Source organism: Rhinolophus hipposideros (genome assembly GCF_964194185.1).
Source record: "Rhinolophus hipposideros genome assembly, chromosome: 20".
NCBI lineage: Eukaryota > Metazoa > Chordata > Mammalia > Chiroptera > Rhinolophidae > Rhinolophus > Rhinolophus hipposideros.
The window spans coordinates 1,156,324-1,180,739 of NC_138066.1; the positions used below are offsets into that span (position 1 = coordinate 1,156,324).

General features: G+C 57.9%; 1 protein-coding gene across 6 annotated transcripts in view; it reads left to right on the top strand.

The window, feature by feature from the left end:
- The window catches only part of RAI1 (retinoic acid induced 1), a 116,789-nt gene that overhangs the window by 76,099 nt on the left and 16,274 nt on the right, over positions 1 to 24,416 (top strand). Inside the window, exons 1-2 of one of the 6 annotated variants that reach the window (XM_081029658.1) lie at positions 20,183 to 20,579; positions 23,972 to 24,119. The exons of 3 other annotated variants lie outside the window; for them this stretch is intronic. The gene's annotated coding sequence lies outside the window, so the exon portion shown is untranslated. Of the gene's footprint in view, positions 1 to 14,613; positions 14,885 to 20,182; positions 20,580 to 23,971; positions 24,120 to 24,416 lie in introns of those variants that run through there. 2 more of the 6 variants (XM_081029657.1, XM_081029659.1) reach the window with 2 other exon arrangements.

The following is a 24,416-nucleotide window of genomic DNA, read 5'->3' on the forward strand; positions in this document are numbered from 1 at the left end:
TTGACTTTCATACAAAGAAGGGCATGAATCCCAAGTGAACAGCTGATGAATTGCTCCAAACCGAATGTGTGTACCCAGAACTCAAGTCAAGAGAAAGAGCATTGCAGTCCCCAAGGTCCCCTGTGCCCCCACCAGGTATTACCCGCCCAGGACCCGTGTGTGGCTTTTGAATTTCTTCCACGTGCATCTTCTTGCACTCGGTGTACTGTTTCTGAGACTCACACAGGCTGTGTGCGGGGTTACTTTCCATTGCTGGGTAATATTCCATCGTGTGCGTACACTGGTGTCTGGTCATCCCGCTAGTGTTGACGAACATGTGGGTAGTTTATAGTCTGAGGAGCTGATGAATAAACCTGCCACGAACACTCTGGAACACGTGGTTTGGTGCATGTACATAGCAGTCCCAAATGCCCGGACGTGAAATTGTCATGGTCCCATGGTTTTAAGACAGTTTCCCTAGACAGGAAGAGACCAAGGCCAGGAGAGGGGAGGGTGTCAAAGGGAGGGCCAGGCCCTCATCCCCTTCTGCCGCAGAATCCAGAAATGTCCTCAGTGCAGTCTCATCTTCCATGGGACTTAGAAGATGAAAATCATATATAGTCAGTGCCCCCAAAGTCCCATAAAGTCAGGCCCAGGCACGTGGGGCTGCGAGTTCAGCTCCCAGTGGTAACATGCAGGACTTACTGTGTGAGTCATGCAGTGCCATAGCACATCTAGTACACAGGCAGGAATAGTTACATGCATCATAATGCATACACCTCACATCTGCCCGGTGCGTGTGTGAGGAGCACCCCCAAGTCGGCCAGGCCCACCCCCTGGCCCATGTGACACACAGGAAGGCCGACCCCATCCCGTGAGTCAGCACGGGGGACTCCGGGGTGGCTGGGGAGGTGAAGCCCATTCTGCTCCCTGCTCCTGGGCACGTTGGAGGAAGGGTCTGGGGTCATTCGCTCACGGGGTGCTGAGACTTGCCCTGTTACTTCTCACAGTGACATTTCTAAGTAGACGGGCCAAGAGAGGGTAGTTCTTTGTCCAACATGAAGCCAGGAGAACAGTGGGGTATTAGGCTTCAGCCGCTGGAAGACAGGAATGTTTGGAAGCTTCACCTGGAGCCTTCCCCGGGCCTCTGCGCGGCTAGGCCCTTGCTCACTAGAGCTCAGCAGAAGAGGCAGTGAGCCCTGCGGCCAGGCCAGTGGCTGTAAATGTATGCCTCACTGCCAGGAATTCCTGGCCTCCAGGCCTGTCTGCCATGCAGGACAGATGGCTTGCTCAGTGGGGCTGTCTCAGGTGAACTCCACACAGGTGTAGGTGAAGCCACTGTGTGCGGCCAGCCCTGGTCCTGCAGAGATGCCTTTATTCGCTGGAGGCCAGAACAAGGCTCTGCTGAGATCCTTAGACCCATGTGGTCGGTACATGGCCCCACCCCCATCTGAGTCCGTGAGGGTTGGTCGGTTTGGATTCTTGTTTTAATAAAGATATGGCATGGTTGTTGTTTTGGCTGGCCTCCCCCAGGCACAGGGTGGTCCCTGAGACCCCCACTCCTGGGGAAGTGAGCCAGGCGCCCATGGGGGGAATCTGGGAAAGCTAAGGAGGGTGCTGACCAGCCATGAGAAGAAATGCATTTTTGTCACAGACACATGTGGGGCTCTTTATGTAAATTGTTTCAGTGTCTAACAAGAAGAAGAAAAATGAGGCTTTGATGGGAGCCGCAGCCTCTCAGCTGGGTGCGACGTCACTGGCCCGTCTGTGGCCCGCTTTTATTTAAGGAGCTGTTAGCTCTTCTCAGGACACAGAGCCAGGGGGCTCTCGGAGCAGGAGGTGGCTCGGAGCTGTCTGCAGAAGGCCCAGCAGCAGCATGGGGTGTGGGACAGAGGGCGCTGCCGATGGATCCCCAGAGCACTGTGCTAGGCCCTGGGGACTGGGGGTCTGGGTGAGCCCAGTGGGGTCTGCCGGGGTTCTGACAGGCACCCAGGTGGGCCCACTGGGTGTGGTTCTAATCTAATCAGCACATGATAGCCACAGCATAGCAGGGAACCAGGGGAAAGGCTGCCTACTCTGGGCAGGGTGGGGCGGGTGCAAAGAGGGTGATCCAGGCAGGGGACCACAGACGTGTGGAGATAGCAACTTCTGGCATTGGGGGCTGAGGGGTAAGGGAGGGCGCGTCTTGGGGATGTCGGCTGTGGGGGTGTGGTGGGCTGTGAGCAGGCGAGGGAAGGGTAGCGCAGGTTTGAGGGAGGACCGAGGGAGGTGGGGATTAGTGTGGGCAGAGTGCTGTCCAGGGAGGAGGACAGCACTGCCAGTGGACACGAGCACACACGGGGACAGGCTTCCTAAGCAGCCAGGGTTTACAGCCCCTCCCTGCCTGGGGCCCACACCGTCCAGAGCAGAGCGCTCAGACTGCCTGGGAGAGCCAGACCCCTAGGTCCTGAGAAACCTTCTGAACCCTCAACAATGAGGGAAGGGCATTCCAGCCCAGCGCGAGCCGGAAGGGAGTCTGCTGTGCTCTGGTTCGTCTGGAGCGAGTAAATCCCTGCTTGGTATCTATGGCAACTCTGTTCACCAGAACTCGGCTCCACAAACTTCCGTTCCCCATTCATTCTAAAACCTTCAGAGCTGTTGGTCTTTTTAAAAAATCTTATCTCAATGGAGAAAATACAGAAAATGCCAAAGAATATAAAGAAGAAAACAGAAGTCAGCTCTAGCCTCTCTGATGAGAAGACACCGCTTTAGCATTTCTGTGTGTTTCCACCCAGTTTGCTTAACAAAGTTGAGATCATGTTGGACGTCTGCTGTTGCGTCCGTCCTTCCTTCTTCGTGATGTGTCCCATCATGAGCATTTGCCTGGCGGGCAGAAAAGCGTCCTTAGAAACAGGGCTGCTGGAGGTGGGCATTTGGGGGTCGTGTTATGTGACCTTGCAGGAGTTGTCACCCTCTCTGAGCCTCTGTTTCTGCGTCTCTACACCAAGAAGTTGTGGGTGGTTTGTCAGGCCACGTTCAGAGCCAACAGCAGGGGGTCTCAGTGTTTTACGTGCAGCAGCAGCCTTGTTCCAGCCTGGCTTCCATGGTTGTGGTGAGGTGGGCACAGGGCCGGCACCGCCCTCTGGTGTGCCGTTCAGTTGGGACCAGCCCTTGGAGTCAGGGCAGCCTGGGCTCACTCCTGCCTCCAGCACTTTCCCACTGTGTGATCTTGGGCAAGTTACATCGCTTCTCTGAACCCCCATCTCGTAAGCCATAGAATTGGGTAGCTGTGGTGGTTTGTTGACTTGAGGTGTACAAAGCACTTAGTATTAGTGCAGTAAATAGAACTGTTGTCACTCTTATGATTGTTGTTACCTGTGACCTCCTGGGTGTGACTTGTGGATTATATCATGATCTTCCTGGTATTCAGCAGAGTGCCTGGGAGCTAGGGAACACGGCAGGGTGTGGCAGCTGGTCTGGTGACCTTCTAGCTGGGGCTGGCTTTGTGCGACTTGTGCAGCCACACAGGACCTGCGCTCAGCAATGCCCTGAGCTTGGTCTAAATGCCCTGTCGCTGTCTTGAGATTAATGCTTTTTGAGGAGGGGCCAGCATTTTCATTTCGCACTGGGCCCCACAAATTACAAAGCTTGCTCTGCTTTTAACAATAGGATCCTGGCAACCGTCCATAGGACTGCCTGCCTTGGCACCCCACGTGTATCTGTGCTCAAGAGCTGTTTTTGAGGTAAAGGCTGGGTCAGGACAGCCCCCGTTCAGGGGAGGACACTGCCCATAAGGTCAGGAGCTGTGTCTGGGGCCAAGCAGTGCTCTGACTATCGCTCCAGGGGCTGCCAGTGTAGTGGTGAGGCCTGCCAAGGGCAGGAAGCCGACCGGGTAGAATGCCAGCTAGGGTGGACAGGACAGAGTGGGGGGCTGCCGTGCTGTGGTCAGACACACTGGGGCGACACAGGGCGACTCGGGTTGGAATCTGTTGAAACCAAGCCCTGTGCTTGGGCCGCCAAGTGCATGGGAAGAGGAAACTGCAGCACGGGCATCGAGTCTGCTTTCCTCGGGAGGCAGGCCTGGATGTCCCCCAGCACCCATCCATGGGGTAGAGAGGAACGGAGCCGGGAGCAGGCCACATGGTACCCAGAAGGCTCGGGATGGAAGAGACCATAGCCAAGGGCAGCAGTGGGGGCCAGAGCAGCAGCCACAGGACAGCTGTACCTTGGGTCACCTGCATGTACAGGGAAGGGGCGTCGAGGACGCAGAATGAGAGGCCAGCAGGGCAGCTCAGCAGAGAGGAAGAGAGGACATTAAAGACGAGAAGGACTCCTGTGCTTTCACAACGTACACAGGTCTCCTGTGGAAGGAGCCCGCGTACTGGAGAGAGGGGGAGCCCGTGCCTCCCGAGAGGGGTGCTGGGCCGCAGAGTAGGAGTGGTGGAGGGCATCCCCAGAAAGAAGAGGGAGTGCAAGGCAAAGCCATGCCTTTAAACAGTCTGTGTCGTCCTTTGTGAATGACTGAGGCAGGAAGCCAGGCATCCAGTCTCGGGGAAGCGATGGGCTCCACAGCGGTCGGAGCCACAGAAGGAGACCGCATGGGTCCAGAAGAAAGGGAAGCCCTGCGTCTAGCTGAGGGAATCAGGAAAGGCCCTCAGAGGCCCCTGCCACCTTCCACTAGGACTGCAGAGATGGGGCACAGACAGGTCAGGAGATGGGAGAGTCCTGTGGGGACGCTGAAGAGTGCCAGGGCAGCAGGAGCCAGCCATCAAGGTGCTGAGGCTGGAGAGGTCTGAGTACCACGCTTAAGATGGGAACTCCAGTAGGTGAAAGTAATGGGGAGCCATTGAAGGCTTTATAGCAAGGGCTTGCCCTGAGCAGAGCTTGTGAGAAGCCGCCTGGGGCAGAGGCTGGGAATGGGAAACCCAGGTCGGAGGTAGTCGTGGAATTCCCAGCAGGAGGTGAACAGGCCAGATTCCAGGCTGTAGCTGTGAGATTAGGAAGGAGAGGTCTGAATAGGAGACTTGGGTGGGGCTGGGGGCAAGGACTTGGGGCCTCCTCAGAGACAAGCCACAGGAGGACGGAGGCAGAGGGCAGGTCTGTGGAGTGCAGGGGCCTCCGGGCACTGTCGATGTGTTGGACCCAGTGCTCTGGAGCTGCAGGGGGCGTCTGGGTTGGGGGAGCTTGCCCTTCGGAGGTGGCTGGGGCTCTGGGAGGGAAAAGGTCAGCTAGGGAGAAAGGCCAAAGCATGAGGCTGAGGAGTAACTCCGTGGGGAGGGACATGGGCCAGAGGGCTTTGCTGGGCCCTCTGGAGCCAGGTGTAGACCAGCGGGACAGGACCTGTGACAGAGGAGATGGGAAGACCGGGGAGTTGGTGTCAGGAGGGCCTGGCGACCAGAAGTCCCTACCCGCAGGGCCAGCCTGAGTGAGGCCTCCTGCCAAGGCCCGCGTCTACCTGCTGGGGGAGGACAGCCTGTCGCCCAAAGGGTGATGGGGCTGCCTGGCCTCAAGGACAAAGGCAGGCAGGGGCAGGGGAAGGAGCTAGTGGCTGGGAGCTTAATGGCCCTGGAAAAAAAACATAAAACTGGAGAATTATGGGGAGACATAAACAGAGCTGTCAGGCATTCGCTGAGGGGAAACTGCTCAGCCTGGGGAAGAGACGCTGGTGGCTGAGCCGGGATCCTTGTGTGTGCATAAAAAAGACAGAAGTTATAAAAGGAGGGAGATTAAGAAGACGCTGCCTCCAAGCTTGGGCTCCCTGCTTGTCCTTTTCTCACGCCCCAGCTGAGGCCCTAGCCACATACTGACCCTGGGGCCGGGCCTGCGTGGCCTGACCAGAGCAGGGACAGGGACAGGGCCTGCCAGCTATGCAGGGACCAGTGTGGGGGGTGCCTCAGGGCCCAGGCTGGTGCAGGGATGGGGGGAGGGAGGGGGCAGGCCCAAGGACGAAGGCAGCACCAGCCCTGACAATTTATGGACGCTCACACACCCTGCCATCTTCATTTTCGCCGTTGCTGCTGATGTCATTAGCCAAGCACTAATGGGCTTAAATTTCACCTTAAACCATCCCCACTGTCCTCAGCAGATGACAAACGCTCTGCTCTCTCTGGCTCTGCAAAGCTGCCGGGCGGATTCTGGCAGGCACACACCCCTCCATTCTTGCGTGTCCTGGCCTCCAACAAGAGCGACCCCAGGCCTGGGGACACTTACAGGTCATGGGAATTCCTGGGGGTCTCTGGGAGCCCCTAGTGGGGCAGGCTCAGCAAAAGGGGCTTCTGGAGGAGCTTTGGAGTATCTGGGATGACATGGTATGGGGACGTGGGAGCCCAGGGTCCAGCGCTCCCTCCCCGTGTGGGCTACATAGGGCTGTGCCCCTCTCAGTTTCCCAGCACAGGCATCAAGAAGGGCGGCCGCAGTGGGGACCCATGGGACCCCAGGAACTACCTGCCATGTTCCTAAGAGCCTTTGGGAAATTGTATTTTGCTCCAGCCAACCAAAATGGCAGTGGTTTGCTTGGGGATGGAATTCCATTCCACCCACCCATCTACCCATCCATCTATCCATCCACTCACTCATTCATGTGACAAACATGTGGCCCACAAACCCCTCACTTGCTCTCGTCCATCAAAGGCCCCCATTAGCTCTTGGAGCCCCACGAGAGAGAACAAGTGGGTTATCTCTAAATACAGTTTGTTTGGGAGACAGAATCCAGTGGTGGCTTTTAGGGTGGGAGGGGAGTGACCAAGGGGATCTGGGGATTGTGGGGGTGGCGTGGACCTGCTGGCCCATCTGGTCCATGAGGGTCATGTTTGCCTGAAAGGGAGGGGGCAGGAACAAAGACAGAGCTGTGGCAGAACACAAGGTCAGGTTACTTGGGGGTTTCCCTGCTAATGTTTGCATACGGCCATGGCCACCGCTCACAGCCTTTGTTTCCCAGCGAGAGGCAAGTAGCCAGGAATCCGGCTGGGGTTTCTCCACCATCAAAGCCAGCCTGCAGGGGGCTGATGCTCAGAGCCACCCTTTCCCATGGGAATCTCACTCCTTTCCAAACTCCAGCGCCAGCCTTTCATCACTGTGCGAGAGCTGTGTCCCACCCGCATCCAGACAACAGTGCCAGGGAGGCCGCAGCCAGGAGCCCGCAGTGAGAGGCTGGCCTAGGTCTGGGGGTGGGAGACAGGAGGCTAGGGCTGGCGACCAGCAGAAGGAGTCTCTGAGCCACTGTGCCGTGTGGCCTCCAAGCCCTCACTGGGCCTCAGACACACACTCTGCCACCTGAGGGTGTTGACCCTGCCCGGCTCTAGCGCTCAGGAGTGGTGAGCCAGACTTGGACCGCCTTTACGTACCTAGAGGCTCGAGCGAAACAGGCCTGAAGGTGGTGGGAGAGGCCGCCCCCCACCGCCCCAGGAGGGCGCTATTGCCTAGTGGCTAGAAGCATGAGCTCTGCAGAAAGCTGCAGGGTCCGCCGCCTTTGGAGTGGGCTGTGGAGTCCTAAGGTACTCGGTTCCTGCCGTCTCTGGACTCGCACCCCTCTCCAGCCCTCTCTACCACCTGTTCTGACTCTCTTCACTGTTCTCGGAGAAACTGACCCAGCCTCCTCCTCACTGGCCTCCTGGCCTCCACTCACCTGCTTTGTCGATCCATTCTGCAGCCCTGCAGCCCTGGGAACTTTATAACCCACGTGTCTGACAGTGTCACTCCCTTCTATGGCTCCCTACTGCACGCAGCACAAAGTCGCTCGTCACTGCGGCCCCTCCTGCACGCCGGCCCTGCCCACTTGTTACCTCTCCCCCTCACATTCCACTTGCGAGCCACGTTTTCCCTGTCACTCTCTCCTGCCCGCCAGGGCTTTTCCCTTTTCCCTCACTCACTCCTCCACGTCTCTCAGGTCTCAGGGGAGGCCTTTCCTCTGGGAAGCCTCCTCCGACCCCATTCCCACTCAGGTATGATTTAGGGTTCTTCCCCAAGCTCCAGGAGACTCTGACTTCTCCAGGAGGCTGAGCCCACAGCTGTCCCCAGCTGCTCAGGCTGTTGCACTTGTGTGGCACACAGGAGACGCTTCGTAACTGCCTTGGATGGGTAGGTAGGTGCATGGATGTGAGGGTGGGTGGCTGGGTGGCTGGTTATGCAGGAGGGTACAAGGAAGAGGCCGTGTGGCCTATGAGGGGTGTCCATAGGCACCAGGAAATGGAGTTGTGAGCCTTGGACAAGCCCCTGCCCCTCAGTGGCCTCGATGTCCCTGTCTGTAAAATGGTGTGCCCGGTTCCTGTGGCTCAGGGTAAGCTGGAATAAAGGCAGAGGTCCAGAAGCAGCAGGTCAGGTGCTCCAAAGACAGTGCCTGGGACACAACAAATTGTCCCCGGAGTTCCTACAGCCCCCAAAGTTCCACGTCTCCAGGGGGTATACCGATAGCCACAGTTCTTGTTTGTGCCCGGGTCCTTGGGCTGAGGAGCAGACTTGGAGCCAAACAGTCCAAGTTCAAATCCAAATACTACTGCTCACCAAGGAGTTCCCTCTGCCTCCAGGCCTTAATTGTGCCGTCTGTAAAATGGGGGTGCTCATGTGTTCCTTGCACAGTTACTCTGGGGATTAAAATGATAAAACAGGGAAGAAGGCACTTCTCTTGATGCCCAGCACACAGAGGGCACCCAGGAAACATGGGACTTGAAATCCCAAGGCCTGAGCGAGCAATTGGTGCCCCAGTACCTGCCACGGGGTCACCTCCAACCACAGCACAGTACTCCCTCCCGGACCTTTCTACCTGGGCCAAAGCTGCCCCCGAAACTAAGTTTGAAGCTTCAAATCCTAGGCCAGACCCCACAGCCATGAATTGAATAACAATATTAGGCCGCCGTTATTCGCCTCTTACAGTGCTTCTGCCCGTCAGCTGCGTGCTTCTGTTGCCTTATCTGCAGGATGAGTTACGATACGCAGACTGCATCTTAGAGCGGGGCCCTACACATGGAAATACTGTGAAGATTGGCTGTGAGGGCGATGATGACAGAGCACTTTCATGTCCATTTTCTCATTGGTTCTCTGGTCAACCCTATGAGGCAGATATTTATTACGATCCCCATTAATGAGTGAGAAAATGGAGGCCCTGAGAGGTGGAGTGACTCACCTGAGGTCACCCAGCGAGTCACCAGCAGGGCTCGGGTACTGGATGTTCTTTCCAAAGACCCATGAGGCTCTGGTCTGGAAAAAGCCAGCTGTGGAACAGGGTGGAACACAGGAGCCTTTCTGAGCCCTCTTTTCATGGGCCTGGGGCTTCGGGGGCCTCCAGCCAACTGGCCAAGCCTGTTCCGCCCAACTTGCCAACTAGGGAACACAGAGGGCTGGACCCTGCTCTGGCCACTGCCCACCGGGCCTCTGTGCCAAGATAGCGCATCCGCTGACCCGGGTAGGAACCAGCTGTTCCTGGGGCCAGAGGCCAGAGCCAGGTTCCTGTCACTCCAAGGAGCCTTGCCTTGCTGGCCCCACCTCCACAGCCGGCTAGGACCAGGATCAGGGATTTTCCTGACCTTTCCCTCTTTTATAAAAAATTATCTAAATATTTACCTTTTGAAAATAATAGCTCACTCATTGGGACCTCCTGGCCAGGCATTGCTCAGACGACTCAGGCCATTATCTCATTTAATTCTTATACCACCCTCTGAGGGACATACTAAACTCCTGTTTCACAGAGGAGGAAACTGAGGCATGGGCACTGGAGTTGCCTGCCAAGACCCCACAGATTGAGGGTGTCCTAGGCAGAATTTGGTCCCAGATGTTCCTGGACGACTATCAGCCACGCCCTCACCGCCCAGAGTCCTAGGGCCTCATGGAAGGGCCTCTGCTTTTAAATGTTATAATGTGTTACCTTTGTCGTGATGATTAAAGGAGAGCATATTACCAGAGGAAATAGAGTGGAGAGAACTGTGCATGTAAAACCAAGAGTGGGCCCTGTGAGCACTAGGCCTATGGTTTATTGATGGCCCTGGTAGCAAGGTTGTCCAGATAGCCTCGGGCTTGAGCCAGTCCTGGCTTGTGTGTCCCCCAAGACTGTGCACCCAGGAATAAGGACAGAGTCTGTACGGGGACTCAGGTCTGGTCTCTCCCTAACTTGGAGCCTCAGTTTCCATTTGTAAAATGGGGGGATGCCCCCTGTCCTGCCCTTTGCCCACTCCGGGACTGACTCGTAGGCAGCAGGACCCAGTCCCATCCTACTGATGAGGAAACTGAGGTCACCCCTAGACTGAAACAGCAGTAACATGGCTGCACCAGATCAGAAGCTGAAACCAGGCTGTCTTCAACCATCTTACGTAACCTGAGGGCAGATATTTATCCGTATAAGAAGTTTTAAAATCTTTACTAGGTGTCATGTGCTCATCATATAAAAAATAAAAAATCAAATTAACCCTGCTTTCATGCCAGTAGGGCACCTCTGCATACTTTCTACGCTGTGCCTTCCCCTCCCACCCTGAAGAACGCTGCACTGATACACGAAGCCCCTCCTCACTCTCTCTACGGCTCCACTGTAAGGAGTTCCCCAAAAGTAGTGCCCTCGTCGCGCAGATGGACACTTAGGGGCTCTCCAGTCTTTCACTGCTGCACAGGACATCACAGTTAATTGCCCTGTGCAGACCACTCTGAGCCTGGCTGGGAGCAGGACTGCCGGGTAGAGGGCAGAGGGCACATGTAGTTTTTATTTGGGTCCATATTGACACAAAGCTCTCCAAAGAGATTGCACCAGCTTACCCCACACACACACACACACATCCCCAACTGGACCGGGCACCTCTCCCCACCCCATCGCCAGCCAGATGGATGCGGTATGCCAAGAAAATCAAATGGGCTGTTTCCCCAAAGGAAATCCTCAAAGGCCGGACATATTTGGGGGTCAGGCCAGAAAGCCCCAGCGTCTGGCCCCGGAAGGGCCTGCACCCTAACCAGCTGTGACCTTGGCAGTGGGCTTCAGGTGTCTGAACTGTGTCCTCGTCAAACGCGGCGGATAACGGTACCCACGCCACGGGGCTGCTGTGAGGATGAGGTTTGTAGCTGCCAAGTGCTTACTAGGACAGTGCCCGGGACATCAGGCAGTGCGAGAGAACTTACTGCTATGTATTTAGTCTGCGTGTATTTACTACAGTCCCTAGGGTGGCAGCCCAGCCCCTGGGGTTGATGCTGGGGTCTCAGACTTGTACCTTTGGGACGGGTCAGGGAAGGAAAAAGGGGACAGGGAACCGTCAAAGGAAAGAGTGGGATCGTCATATCCCGGCTTCCTGCTGTCCCGATGGGGACACTGAAGTCCAGGAGGCATGGATGTGAAGTGACTGCCAGCTTAGGAAAACGAGGCTTCCAGGAAGCAGTGCTGAATACAGAGCCCGGGGGTTTCCCAGCTCCGAGACAAAGGGTGCCGGGATGCCCAGCCGCCTCCAGGGCTCAGGGACCCACGGGGAGGATTGTGAAGGTTGCGGTCCCCAGGCGGGCAGGATGGGCCTTACCCGGGAGCCGACTGCAGAATCCGGGGCCTCATCACCACAGCAGGATATGCGTCTTACTAAGATGTGCACACATGTGTGAGAAACACTGAGACTCCAGTGGAAAGGTGACCCACTTGCCATGGGGGACGGGCCGTCTGCCCGAGGACAGGCCTGAACCCTCAGTCCCAACAGCCCTCCCCGGCTCTGGGGGTGTCATTGTCCCTCATAAAGCCCTTGCTGAAGACCTGCTCTTCCCAGACACACACAGCAGCTCCCTGGGAGACAGAAAACAGTATGAGACTTGGTCCCTATCCGCCACGGACAGTTACTACCCTTCACTGAGCTTCCACCAGGTGCCAAGCACAGTATCTCGTTCAGTCTCCGCAGAACCCTGTCCTGTGGTGTTAATAAGAGCAGGTTTCAGCCGAGGACCGTGAAGCTCAGAGGGGTTAAGTGAATTGCCCAAGGTCACACGGAAGATAGTATACAGAGCTGTGTGGCATCAGGGCTTTAGACATTTACCATCAGGTGCAGTGGGGGGTCGATGATGCCTCCCCTCACCGTAAAGCCACACAGCCAAACACCTCGGAATCCTCAAAATTGGCTGGCCTGGCTGTTGTGAATCTGCTGATATCTCTCCAGAGCAGACCCCCCCCCCCCGCCATATTGCTCAACACCCTGCCCCCCCTCACCCCCCCACCCCCGTCCTGCCCCTGAAGAGGCCTGCCACTCCATTCCAGCATTGAAGAACTAGCCAGGAAGGAGTCTCCTGCAACTTTCCAGAACAAGTCTGCTCTGGGGGCAAGCTGAGTTAGCTGCGTACAGCCGGAAGAGACCCTCCCCCCCAGATGCTGAGTGACTGGAAGCCAGAGGGAGGGGGTTCTAGAAGTTCTGGTGCAGTCGGAGGTGGGCCTGGGAAGAGAGAGCGGTCTTTAAAACCAGTGCATAGCATACTATCAGAAAGTCTCCTGTTCACCCTGGAAGAAAACCAACGCTGTTCCAGGCGGCGGGATGCTAGGCTTACACAGTGTGCCCTCTCGCCTTGTTTTTACTCATAAGCACCTTCACATTTCACTGCTGTGTGCAGAGAGGAAAATCAGCCAGCATGAGGCGGCAGCCGAAAACCAAGAGCAAATATTTTTCATCCTGAGAAAAGGCGCCCCCGGCTGCCTCCAGAGCAGTGGCTAGTGGTTTGCTTTCCCCAAAGGTCAGTGCTTCTGGTCACTAACTAGGCTACGTGTCTGGGGGGCTGACCAGGATCCAACCCCACCCGGGAAAGCTGAGGACAGAGTGCCGTCCATACAAGCCATGCCCAGAAGTGGAAGCTCCCGTCCCCACAGAGGGGATGTGGGGACAAGGAGCTCCCAGCTGTTCATAGACAGGGGACACCCCGCTGAACCCAGCCTTGAGATGGAGACCCCTTATCAAAACAGGAGCTGTTAGTCTGTGTTGGGGGTGCAGGATATACCCATCCAAAGCCTCTAGGCCCCAACTGGATTTGTAATTTATTCATCACAACAACAGCTACACACATTTGAAGAGGACTGGTACGTGGCTGTGTGAGATTTACATTTAGGCTACAGATGAAAAATGAGGCCTGTATGGACCAGAGGCCTCACTGCCATAACTTGGCAGCTCTAGGAGCCGACGCCTCACCTGGGGACCCGCAATCGGAGGCCTGGCGCCTTGGGCAACTGGATCTGCAGAAGGAAGCAGGTGGGGGAAGGGGGTGGTGGTGGGCCGTGTGACTCCTCTCTCTATCTCCCTGCCCTTTTTTTCTCCGAAGAAAACCAGCTTTCTGATATTTCCAAAGGATCGAACCAGGGCCTCATTGTCCTCTATCCTTGTGTTGCGCCATCGAGCCCCAGGGCACTTCCCTGATGTCCAGCTGCCAGGAAGCAAACAGCCTTGAGGTCCTAGCCACAGGGCCCAGAGCAGGGGGCCCCAGAATGGCTGTCTGAAATGCAGTTTCCACGTCTGTGAAATGAGAGGTGGTATCACCTCCTAGAAGGGCAGTTTGAGGGCTAGAAGTAAAATCTATCAAGCCCCTGGGCCATAGAAGGGGACAAGACAGCATGCCCTCTGATGCCGCTGCTGCGGTTATACCTGCTCCGACAGTCGGAGGGTTACTGAGAACTTCCTAGATTTGAGGGGGGGGCCCAGGCCCTGTTCGTAGCTGGGCTGAGGGGCTGAAGCCCCTTGAGAACCCCTACTCAGCGGTGCCTGGCCCTGCATGTGCTCAGGGCACCCTCCCTCTTGGACCTGCCCTGCTCAGGGCAGGCTGGGCCCCCACAGCCCCAGGTGCTGGCCCAAGGGTGTCATCAGGCAAGCCCAGCTGCTGCTGTCCTCACATCTGTATTCCATACGCAGCTCCCCCACCCCCAGCCTGCCAGGCTTCTTACCTCTCTGGTAATCCAGGCTGCTCCCTCCGGGTGGGGGCCCAGCCCTCCCCCACCCTCCAGCTGAGCCGGGGAGAGAAATCCGGCTCAGGTTCCCAAACTGGCTATGTTCTTTCCTGCCACTAAGCTAGGCAGTTTCTCGCCGCTGGAATGCCCTTTTCCTTTCTTCTCAGCCTACACTTCCTGCACAGTTTTCCCGTTTTGCAGAGGCTGCCTTTACCCCAACCTCATTCAGGAGGGAGGTGCTCAGGGGGCCCTGGCCTGTGGGGCTCCAGGATAGGGCACAAAGCCGAGTCTGGAAAATGTCAAGTGACTGATCCAGTCACAGCCTGCAGGGGGTTTCTGGGCCCGGCCAGCTCCTCTGCTGCCCCCTCCTTCGGGGAGGACAGGCTGGGGTTTGGGTGGGTGGCCTTTTGGAGAGCAGGGTAATGGGAGTGGACTTGAACTTCCTGCTGCCTCATTCCCCATAGGAAGGGGGCGGGGTCTGAGCCGGGCCTGGAGGGGAAGGGGCTGGAGGGAGGGGCGAAGGTGGGCCTGGGGGGAGGCGTGGGGGAGCGAGGCCCGGGCATGGCCTCGGGCACGGGCACGGGCAGGGTCTGCCTTGAAGTTGCTGGTGTGTGAACCCGCTGCTGTTTAAATGCCGTGTTTGTTTGGATGGGCGTAGGGAGGAGACTGGAGGTGGGGGAGGCAGCGCCCCACTTGGCGCCGCCGCTGCCGGAGGGTCCGTGTGTTAGAAGCTGTGGCTTCGTCGGGGACTGAAGAAGGGTGGGCGTTGAAGAGAGAAGGCCGAACACCAGAGGGGTGCTCGGCGCGCCGGGCCGGCCTCCCCCTGTTTGGGGAGGGAGAGCGGCAGCCGCCTCTAGCAGCCACTCTGCGAGCTGGGAGGGAGGCGAGGGGACGACAGCGCCGGGCTCCCCGCCCCCAACCCACCCGGTTCCAATATTTCGCAGAAAGGCACGCGGCTCCTAATCGGTCCTTTCCAGGCTGAGATTTAGCTGCGCGATGCCCGCGCAGGGGCGGGGGCCGCGGGCCGGGGGAGGCGCTCAGAGTCCGGAGCCGCCGAGCGAGGTGAGGAGCCCGCGGCCTCGGCTGGTGGAGCGGGCGGGCGGGCGGGCGGGCGCGCAAACCCGAGAGGCAGCTATGGAAAGGGGGGCAGGTTAAAAATAATTCTCTCCGTCTGGGAAGCTCGCGCGCGCTCTCTCGCCTCGTTCGGTGCCAGAGGACTCCAGGGGAGGTGGCGTTGGGGAGGGCAGAGCGGGATTCCCCCTCCTCCGCGGGGCGGGGTGCCTGCCTACGCGCCGCGGCGGCACGTGTGCGGGGCCGCGCGCCCGAGCCCCTCGCGCCCGGCCAGGGGCGCCCCCTCCCCAGGACCCGGCGCAGCTGGCAGCAGCCGCCGCCCGCAGCCTCGCGCGGTCGGAGGGAAGCGCTCCATTATTTATTATTTACGAGCGTTAATAGGTTTGAGGCACGAGGGGTGGGGGCCAGGGCGCTAGGGGGACCGAGGCGCTGGGGGAAGGGGTGGAGAGGGAGGGGCTGCGGCGAGGACGAGTTCTCCTCCGGGTTTCTCCTGGCTGGGTGCTGGGGCGGTGCGGGGCGCCGGCAGGGAAGTGCGGGCCTTTGATTTTGCCCCTCTGCCTCTGTCATTTGCGTCCTCGCCCTCCCCGGGGCTCGGAGAGGGGGCTGTGGGCTGTACGCCTCGCACTGCGCGCCCCTCGCGGCCTCCGCCGCGTCCCCGACGCAGCCCGGGCCTCATTTATCATCATCTTTGGTCAAGTGGAGTGTGCAAGGAACAGCTGCTTCACTCGGCTGACTTCCGAGGGCGGCTACAGCGGGAATCAGGGAGATGAATGATGGGGGCTGGCGGGGGCGAAGCCCTCCGGGGTCCCTGCGCAGGCAGGAGGGAGGCTGGGAGAGTCCAGCGGCGCCTCCGCCTCTTGGCGAATGCAGCGCCCCCTTCCTCTCCCGGCGCCTCCAATTACCGTGGATCGTGGACGGGGGGCGCCCCAGGAGGCAGCCAGGCGCGAACAGGCGCCCCTCGCCAGCGGAGGACGGGCGGGTGCGCTGCTAGTGGAGCCCGAGGTCGCGGTGACCTTGCTGGGGTCAGCGGGTTGGGCTGCGGAGGAGGCGGCGCGGCGCCTTTGGTGGCGCTTTCCGGATTGGAGCAGAGGCCGGGAAACGAGGAGGGGCGGACGAGGGTGTAAGGGGGTAACACAAATAGAAGGTGAAATTTTACCTGCCCCTGAGGGAGTCCTGCGGATTTTCTGCCGGCAGCAGCAGGCGCTCTGCCTTTGTCTTACATGGCTGAAACATCTGTTGCAGAGGGGCGGTGAGGCCACAAACAACCCCCGCACGCCCTGCGCGGCTCCCCATCCCCAGCTTGGCCCTCGCCGGGCTCCACGACTCGCGGCGCCGTGTTAACCCTGCTCGCGCCGGGCGCACGCCCCGCAGCCCCGGTGCAGCAGACGCCTCGGTGTGGGGCCCTGCCCCCGGCCCCAGAATGGGCTCTCGCGGGGGCCCCCATGGCCCGCCCCCACTTTCAAAGGTTCCGTGGTATCGATCGGGGGCGGAGGGCGGTCGCGGAAAGTGTTAATGGCCTAGTCGCAGCCCCTAATTGTCAGACCTGGGCCCCGCTTCGTTTCAATTACCCTAAGTAGAGACTGAATGCGCAATTAACGAAGTCAGCTTGCCAACTGGAAAGACGTCCCGGCTTTCACATTGAACAGAATTCTCCACCAGCTGACTTGGACTAAGCAATTTCCTCCTCTCTCCCTTTCTCTCTCTCCTTTCCAACCCCCCTCCCTCTTTTTCTCTATCCTTAATAATAAAATTATACCAAGCAGTTTGCGGTGTGGCAGGCGGCCAGAAAAGCGTTTCTCTAAACGCCGCCGTCTCACAATTAGGCAGCAAGAGGATTTGACACGCAGTGGCGGCCTGACAGGCGGCTTCCTCCCCTAGGGGCTGCGGGGAAGGAGGGGATGCCAATTCCTCGGCTCCCCCAGTTGGAACCGGGCTGGAGGGGCTGTCGTGCTGCGCCTCCCAGGCTGTCAGGATGCTGCAAAGGGGGGCGGGAGGTCAAAGGCAGGAAAGCGGGGGTGGTTCCCACCCAGGCTGGGGAAGGGAGGACTTTCCCTGACTCCTGCAAGCTGCGGTGTCCAGGAGGAGACCCTCCCTCCCCACCTTTTTGGCCCCAGCCCTGAGTTCATTTTCTGGTTGACAAACAGGCAGTTCGGGACACAGATATAGAGGGACCTCAGTCCTGCTGGACACTGTCCCTCTCTAGGCTTCCATTAATCCCTCTGCTAAATGAGGGGGAGGTTTGACCTGGAATATGCTCCCGTGGGTCCTCTCCCTTCCTCAGATAGTTAATATCCCTTCTCCCCTCCTCCTGTCACCATCTCTCCGCACTCCCACAGCTTCCTGGGTGTCACACCCGGGCAGTTGTCTGTCGCCTAAGGAGGGCAGAGGACATGTTGCTTTTTCCTCTATCTTCAGCACCCAGCTGTCCGCCCCCACCCCCCACCCCCAGCAGACTGTAAGATGAGCAGAAAATGGGCTTGACAAGCAAATGGACCAGGGCTTGGGAGGGGCTGTGACCCCAGGGATTGTGGAGGGCAGAGCATAAGCTTTGTCTTTCCTTCCAGATTGGCTGTTGCACATGTCCTGGCCTCCAGGACTGTCATCATCGACCCTCTCTCTGGGTGGCATTCTTTGGGCTATGGTGAGGGTTAGGTAATGCACCCGACCTGGAGACGACCCCTCGCTCATCCCGTCTGTCCATCCATCCGGCAGTAAGCCAATATTTAATAGGCCCTACTTGGGCCAATTTCTAGGCTTAGAGCTGAGGATCTAACAGATTCCTGGGACCTAACCTTCAGCAGGCTACATTCTGGTGCAGGAGGCTCCTGTAAAACTGCTCATTATACCATTAATTACGCAATTAGTGCTGTGATGAGTGCCACCAAGGATCTTTGCAGAGCCTCATCCAGTGCCTCTGTGGGCCTCAGGCTCCTGCCCCCAGCCTTTGCAGCTCCCCCACCTCTGCACCTCCTCTCCAAGGCTGCTGAGCTCCTGCCTCCTGGAGCCTGCCACGCTCACCCTTCTGCTCCACTCCACAGCGCTGGTCTCGGGGCTTCTGCCAGAGGCCAGGGAAGGTTCTGGATGCCCTTCCTGCTCTCATTCCTTCTCATTGAACACCGAGTGCTCCTGAGCACACACGAGACGCCCATATTCCCTGCCCGACTAGGCCCCTGCCTCTGCCCATGTGAAATTCTGTCTGTGTCAGTTACATCAGAGTGTGACACCTGGGAGTTGTGATCAAATATAGCCCACAGATGGCTTCTCTTGAACTCTGGGGTGTTAACCGTTTTACTTGGTTGATAACTTTTTTTTTTAAAAAAAGAGATTTTCCTTTTTATGAAGTCCTGATTTCTGGCTTTTTAAAGGGAAAAACCTCAAACTCTGGCCCCCTGGCTCCTCATTCCCATAAGGCAGCAGTTCACCAGAGCTGAGTGGGGCTCCCCCCTCGTGCCCAGTTGGCCTCCCCCCTCACCTGCCCACTTCACACACGTGCGTTGCCTGCCAGGCTGGAGGGAGGGTGTTCTTTGTCAGATGAATGAGGAGGAGTTGTGGCCACGAGTCCCTGTCCCCATCCAATTGTGCTCTACCACTACCCGATTGCTTGTTCTGGAGATTTTCATAGGGTTAATAGGACATTCTACATATTATTCATTCAGCAATGTTGTGATGGGAAATGGGGATACAGCTGTGTGAACAAAACAGGCAAAAATCTCTGCTTTCATGGAACTTGTGTTCTGAAGACGAGGACCGATAACGAAGCCAGCCAGCCAGCCATATGGCTTATTACAAGGAGAGAAGCACTTTGGAGGAGGAAGGAAAGAGTGCCAGGGTGCCATTTCAAACACAGTCATCAGGGAAAGCTCCCACAGAAGGTGACAGGAGTCCAGGCTGTGAGAGGAGCCTGTAGCTAAGGAGGGTACCCAGCAGGAAACAGCAGGTATGCAAAGGCCCTGAGGCTCAGGGAGGTGGAAAAGCTTGCCCAAGGCCTCAAAGTCAGCAACCAGAGAAGCCACAGGCCTGGTGCCTTGGTGCCTCCACTTCCAAAAGGAAGTCATGGTCCCTCTGGGCACATGGGGTGCCGAGGACAGGCTGGGGTGAGAGGTTGGGCCCTCCTTCTCTGCCTCCTCTCAAGGCCAGCAGACACCTGCAAGGTCAGGCACTTCTGGGGGTGTGGTGGAGGGAGGAGACTGGAGCAGACTGGGAGCCTCTGTGGGGACCCCCTGTGGATCCCCAGGCCAGCCTCTGGGCCCGTCCCTGATCTGGCTGGCCTGGGGCTCTCAATGTGTGGGTTCTTAGCTGTCTGCATCCCAGCAATTGTCCCACCTCCCTTTTCTTCTCATTTTAACAGAGATGGGGGAAGGGGGGGAGGTCTTGTTGAATAAATGATCTAAAAACAATTGTTGTTCACAAGAGACTAGTAAGTCTGGGGCTGATAATAGGTGAGCTCTCCCCCTGACACCCCACCCCAGGAGGGTCCTCAAATGCCAACAGCAGAGCTGCTGCAGAATCCCTTCCTGTGACCCCCCCCCCCACCCCTCACAGCAGGGAGGGGCCAGGCTGGCCATCTTCCCCGCCTCCCCAGACTGTGAGCCCTTTTGGCTTAGGTGGCCTGGGTTTACAGGCCTGTTGACCCCTGCATCCCAGAGAGGGTATTGGGGCAGTGGGCGAAGGGTCGGGAGCAGGGCACAGCTTTAGAAGTCAGGGAGCCAAGTGGAGAACTCAGCTCTGCTGCCCTGTGTCTGAGCTGTGGGAACTCCACAAGTTACTGACTCCTCCTGGAAATGGGGTTGTGGCTTCCTAACTGGGCAGGGTGCTTTGGGAACAAACATGCACCGCAGGCGTGCCCAGAAGAACTAAGCTGGGTGCAGTGGGGTGTGGCCAGGTGGGCGGGGCAAGGCGGCTTCCTGGTGGGTTAGACCCCGAGGTAGGTCTCTGCTGCATCTGCAGCTGGGTTCTCGGGGGAAGCAGCATTGCTGGGATTTGAGGGAAGGCCTTCCAAACACCCGGAGAATCCAGAAGCCTCTGCTCCCCATTCATATATGCTCCGAAGATGCCTGGGATCCCAGCCTTACCTGGGGTCCCTTCCCTGGACATCTGGAGAGGGTGTTGGGGTGATCTTCCTGCTTCCTACCCCGCTCACCCCATTGCTTGCCCCTTAGTCTTCAGGATCTCTAGCCCCCAAGGCCTCCCAACCAGCCTGCCTGCTCTGGCCCTACAGAGAGGGGACTGTTAGATCCCTATGCAGTTTTCCCATGAGCATAAACGGGTGCTGGTGAATGAGGAGGGGAGCATACCAAGTGTGTTCCATGGGGTGGTCTCAAGAGGCCATACTTTGGGGTGGGGACTGCCTTGTCTCTGGGATTCCTTATGCCCCAAGATGGTCCCCGCTCTGCCCCAAGCAGGGCTCTCCCAGCTGGCTCATGTCCCCACTTCTTCACTGGCCCCTGGCCCAAGGATCCTACCTGTGGGCACTGGGCTGTTTGTCTCGTGGATTCCTTGGAAGCACCTCTGTTCCTTCATTCAAGCCAGGCCCTTAGAATTCAAAATAGACCCCACAGGCTGGACAGCAGTAAGCCTGGCTAATGATCTGTAGTTTTCATGGAGGTCTCATATTTAGTAGTCATCATCTATCACAGATGGGGAGGCCTGAGGTGGCTACACCCCCACCCCCAGCCTCCTGACTCAGGTGACTTTCCCTTTCCTGGTCCCAGGCCTTGAGTGGGTTGGGTTTTTTAAAAATTTTCCCTGCAGCTACAAATCAGGAAACCGGGTCATAAAACAACCTTGGGTAAGTGGGTGGGATGGAACCAGCGGCCAGAGCAGCTGCAGGAGAGCAGAATGCTTCCTTCTCTCTCCGTCCTTCCCTCTCCCCCCTCTGGTTGTCTCCCTTTTTCCTCTCTCTGCCTCTGTTTCTCTGTCTCCCCCTCTCCATCTCCCTAGTCCCCTTCCTGTCTTCCATCACCAGCTCTGTCTCAGGAAAGACTTCCAGCCACAGTCTCCAGGCCGGGCCCCAGCAGCACCCTTTGTGGGAGCTGCGGCAGCTACAGCTCACAATACACCCCTTTACTTCACCAGGGACTGACCCTGGCGACTGGAGAGGCTGTGGGCCCAGGGACCTCTCTGTGAGGCTGCCATGGTAACAGCAGGTGGCCAGTCACCACCACTGCCCACGAGTCGACCTCCCTAAGGTGGGTCAGGCTCCTTGAGTAAAAAGGGGGGCCTGACCTGGCTGTCGGGGTACCTGGGAAATGTGAGCTGCCAGCACGCCCATTGCCTCCTCATAGTACCTTTTTGCTGTCTGTCATGCCCCAAAATGCTCCCTCTAAAACGGGGACTCTTGGTGTGGGGTCCTGGTGAGCGGTGGCCCACCCTTAGTCTGGTCACTGCTCCTGCTGTAGTTGTCCAGTGAGAGGAACTTTCCTGGGGGAGGGGGAGCTCATACGCAGTGCTCTTGCCTCGCTCAAGTTTACCCTTTTCTGTAAAAGGGCACAACAGTCAGCCTTCACTGAGCAAACCTGTGCAGCGTAGGTACTTCCAGCCACGGGTGCCCCCTTTTGCTCCATAGCTCCTCTGAGGGGAAGGGAGAGGGCTGAGGCCTTCGCCTGGGAGAATTGCTGCTCCCAGGTTCCCCTGCTGGACTTGCATTGCGGGGGGCTGGGTTGTCTTCATGCCTCCATTCTGCTTCCCCGCAGTGCATGGCCGTGTAAAGGTCTGGGGGAGCAGAGACCCTTAGCTGGGCGAGGGGAAGTCCTGGGGCCCTGAACCAGCTGCAGGACATGTCTCTCACCCTGAGCCTAGCCTGGGAAGACCAACTTCCAGGAATTGTCCAAGGAGTGCTAATGCATCTAGTGCTTGGAGGACACTCAAGAGTCGCCTCCTCCCTCCCTCCCTCCTTCCCACTTGGGCAAGAACTTGAGGTAAGGCCTTGACCAAGTGTCTGGGAGAGGCAGGTGGGGAAGCAGGGATGGCGAGGCTGGGCTGGGCCAGAGGAGCCCCGGGAGGATGTTGGGGGGTGCCCTCGCCTGACCACCACCCCTCGCCCTCCAGCTGAACCCACAGAGGCCAAGCTCTCAGTTTGCCCCCCTCCCCTCCCAAGCTCAAAGGTCACCATTTTTCTGCCAAGGGTGCCTTTCTGCCCCCCCCCACTGTTGACGCTGCCCACCCCACCCCCTCTGCCTGCCCCTGTCCCCCTCCTTGTCCTTTCCTAGTGTTCTTGAAAAGTAATCATAATAATTAATAACAACAGAGGCCGTCGCAGGCCTGAGGCAGCTCTTAAAGACGCAGAGCCCCATTTTCTCCTGGCAGAGCTTAGTGGGACCTCCTTGGCTCAGAGAGGAGAGGCGTCTTTGAGGCCTTTGTTCCTGCATCTCTCTCCTCCTCCCTGCGCCTGGGGTTGGAGGGTGCTGTTGGGGTGAGCATTTTTGCCTGCATTCTCCATCAGGTGCTGGGCTTTTGGTATTCTAATTGAACTGTCTTTTCTTAGAGAGAGATGCTTTCTCCACATCCAGCTGCTCATGTGTATTGGGAAACCCGCCTGCAATACAGCTCGGGCTAAATTAAAAGACGCAGCAGCTGGACTGATTAAAGGGGGGGGCGGACACTGGTCATAGCACTCTCTCGTTTTAAATAATGTTTCTGGGTAATGCGTTTTGGAGAATGTGAAAAAAATAAAAGCTGTAGAAATGTTAATGATATCCACAGGACACTCAGCAGGAAATGAGAGCGGTCTGGGACTAATAAAAGCCGAAATGTAATTTGTGCAGATATATGAGGCAAGCGCAGCCTTCAGATGGGGCCTGGGCTTGCGCATTCCAGGCTCATAAACACAGCACTGGGGGTGGAGGGTAGAGCACAGGGGTGGCCTCTGCCTGCCTGGGGTAGAATGGGGCCGCCTGCCAGGGCAGGCCTGTGGTGGTCTGGCCGGCACCCTTCTCTGTGCCTTCCCTGTGGAGGCTGGGTCGGGAGACGCAGAGCTGTCAAGCTGGCTGGGGGCCCAGAGCTGTCTCTAGCTCCTCTGGGCTGGCGTGTAGCAGCAGGCACCTACTGTAACGTTTGATCCGAGCTGCCAGGGATGGGATTGAAGTGGGTCAGAAGGGCGGGCAATTTTCTCCTTGTTGGGGATGCCTGAGATAAACCCAAGGAGAGGCGGGAGGGAAGGCCACGGTCGGCATGGGGCCTGCTTGCTTTGACGGGGGTCCGTGGGCAGCAGCTGGCCTTGTGGGACGTTGGTCCCCGCTCTGCAGCCATGGCACCTCCTCCATCCCTGAGTCAGGGCCAGGACGGTGGGCTCCTGGGGGCTGTCTGGCTGCCCTGGACTCGCCCTGCTCAGCTAGCTGGAGCCCCTCCTCTTTCCCCCTCCCTGGTCAGCCTTCAACACTGAGGACGGTATCTAGGTGGGCATCTGGTGAAGAAGAGGGGTGGGTTGGACCTCTTGGAGGCAGTCCCTCCCCTCCCCCACTCCACATCATCCTGTCTCTTTCCTCTTCTCACATCTGCACGTCTCTCTCTCTTCCCTGTGTCTCCTCATAACCCTGGAATCTTGTAGCCCGAGGCAGACCACCCCTTCCTCTTTCACCGTTGGGAATGGGAACTGGGAAGTCCCCTGTGCCCTCCTGGGGGCCTGAGATGTGCAGGCTGAGTGAGCCACCTTCTTCCAACCCCAGCTGGTGTGGTTGTGGGTAAATCCTGAGCCCCCTGGATCTCCCCAGCCTGGAGCGTTCTTTGCTCTTCCTCTTCTCCATGGAGGATCTTCTGGGGTGACCGTGCCCCCAGTCAGTTGGGAGAACCTATAGCCTGGACTTGAACGGCCTGCCTGTTTTGTGAGCCCACACTCCCCACCCCTTGGTCATGCCCTGACCCAGGACCCTGCTTTGGGGTAGGTTAGACCCTGTCGGAGCCCCAGCCCCTAAAATCATAAACAGATGGGCTGTGAGCCTGATGTGCCCTGGTCCTGACCCTGCAGAGGCCAAAGGGGCCGCCAGGAAGGCTGGGCTGCTGCACACAGGAGGGGCCTGAAGCTCTGTCCCCCATTACCGCGCGCTCCCTCACTGTGGCCACGTAATCTGTTTGCGCATCTAGGATATCAAAAACAGGAGGCAGGTGCCACCGTCCTGCGTTCCGGGGAGTCAGAGAAGGGATGTTTTATGTCTCCAGTGGTTCAGAGGCCCCTAATCAGACGTCTGCTAGAAGGAACGGAGAGATTCCAGATGGCTCGGCAGTGATAGAGGTGTGTGTGTGTCTGCGTGCGCTGCAGGCCCTGGGACAGGGGCAAAGCTGCTTCTTTCCCCTAGTTGTTCCCCGCCGGGTCACGCTTGAACACTATCCAGCAGGGACTAGATTACAGGATCCAGTGGCCCCAGGGGACTTGGGAGCGGGAATTACTCTGCTAAATGATTTTGAGCTGTCGGGGAAGGGCTGGGAGTGGTGGGATGGGGGAGGGAGCGGGGAGCCAACCACGTGGAGGGTGGGATGGCAGTTCAGGGCAACCTGGCACCGGGCAACCGGTTTACACCTCCTTCCCTCT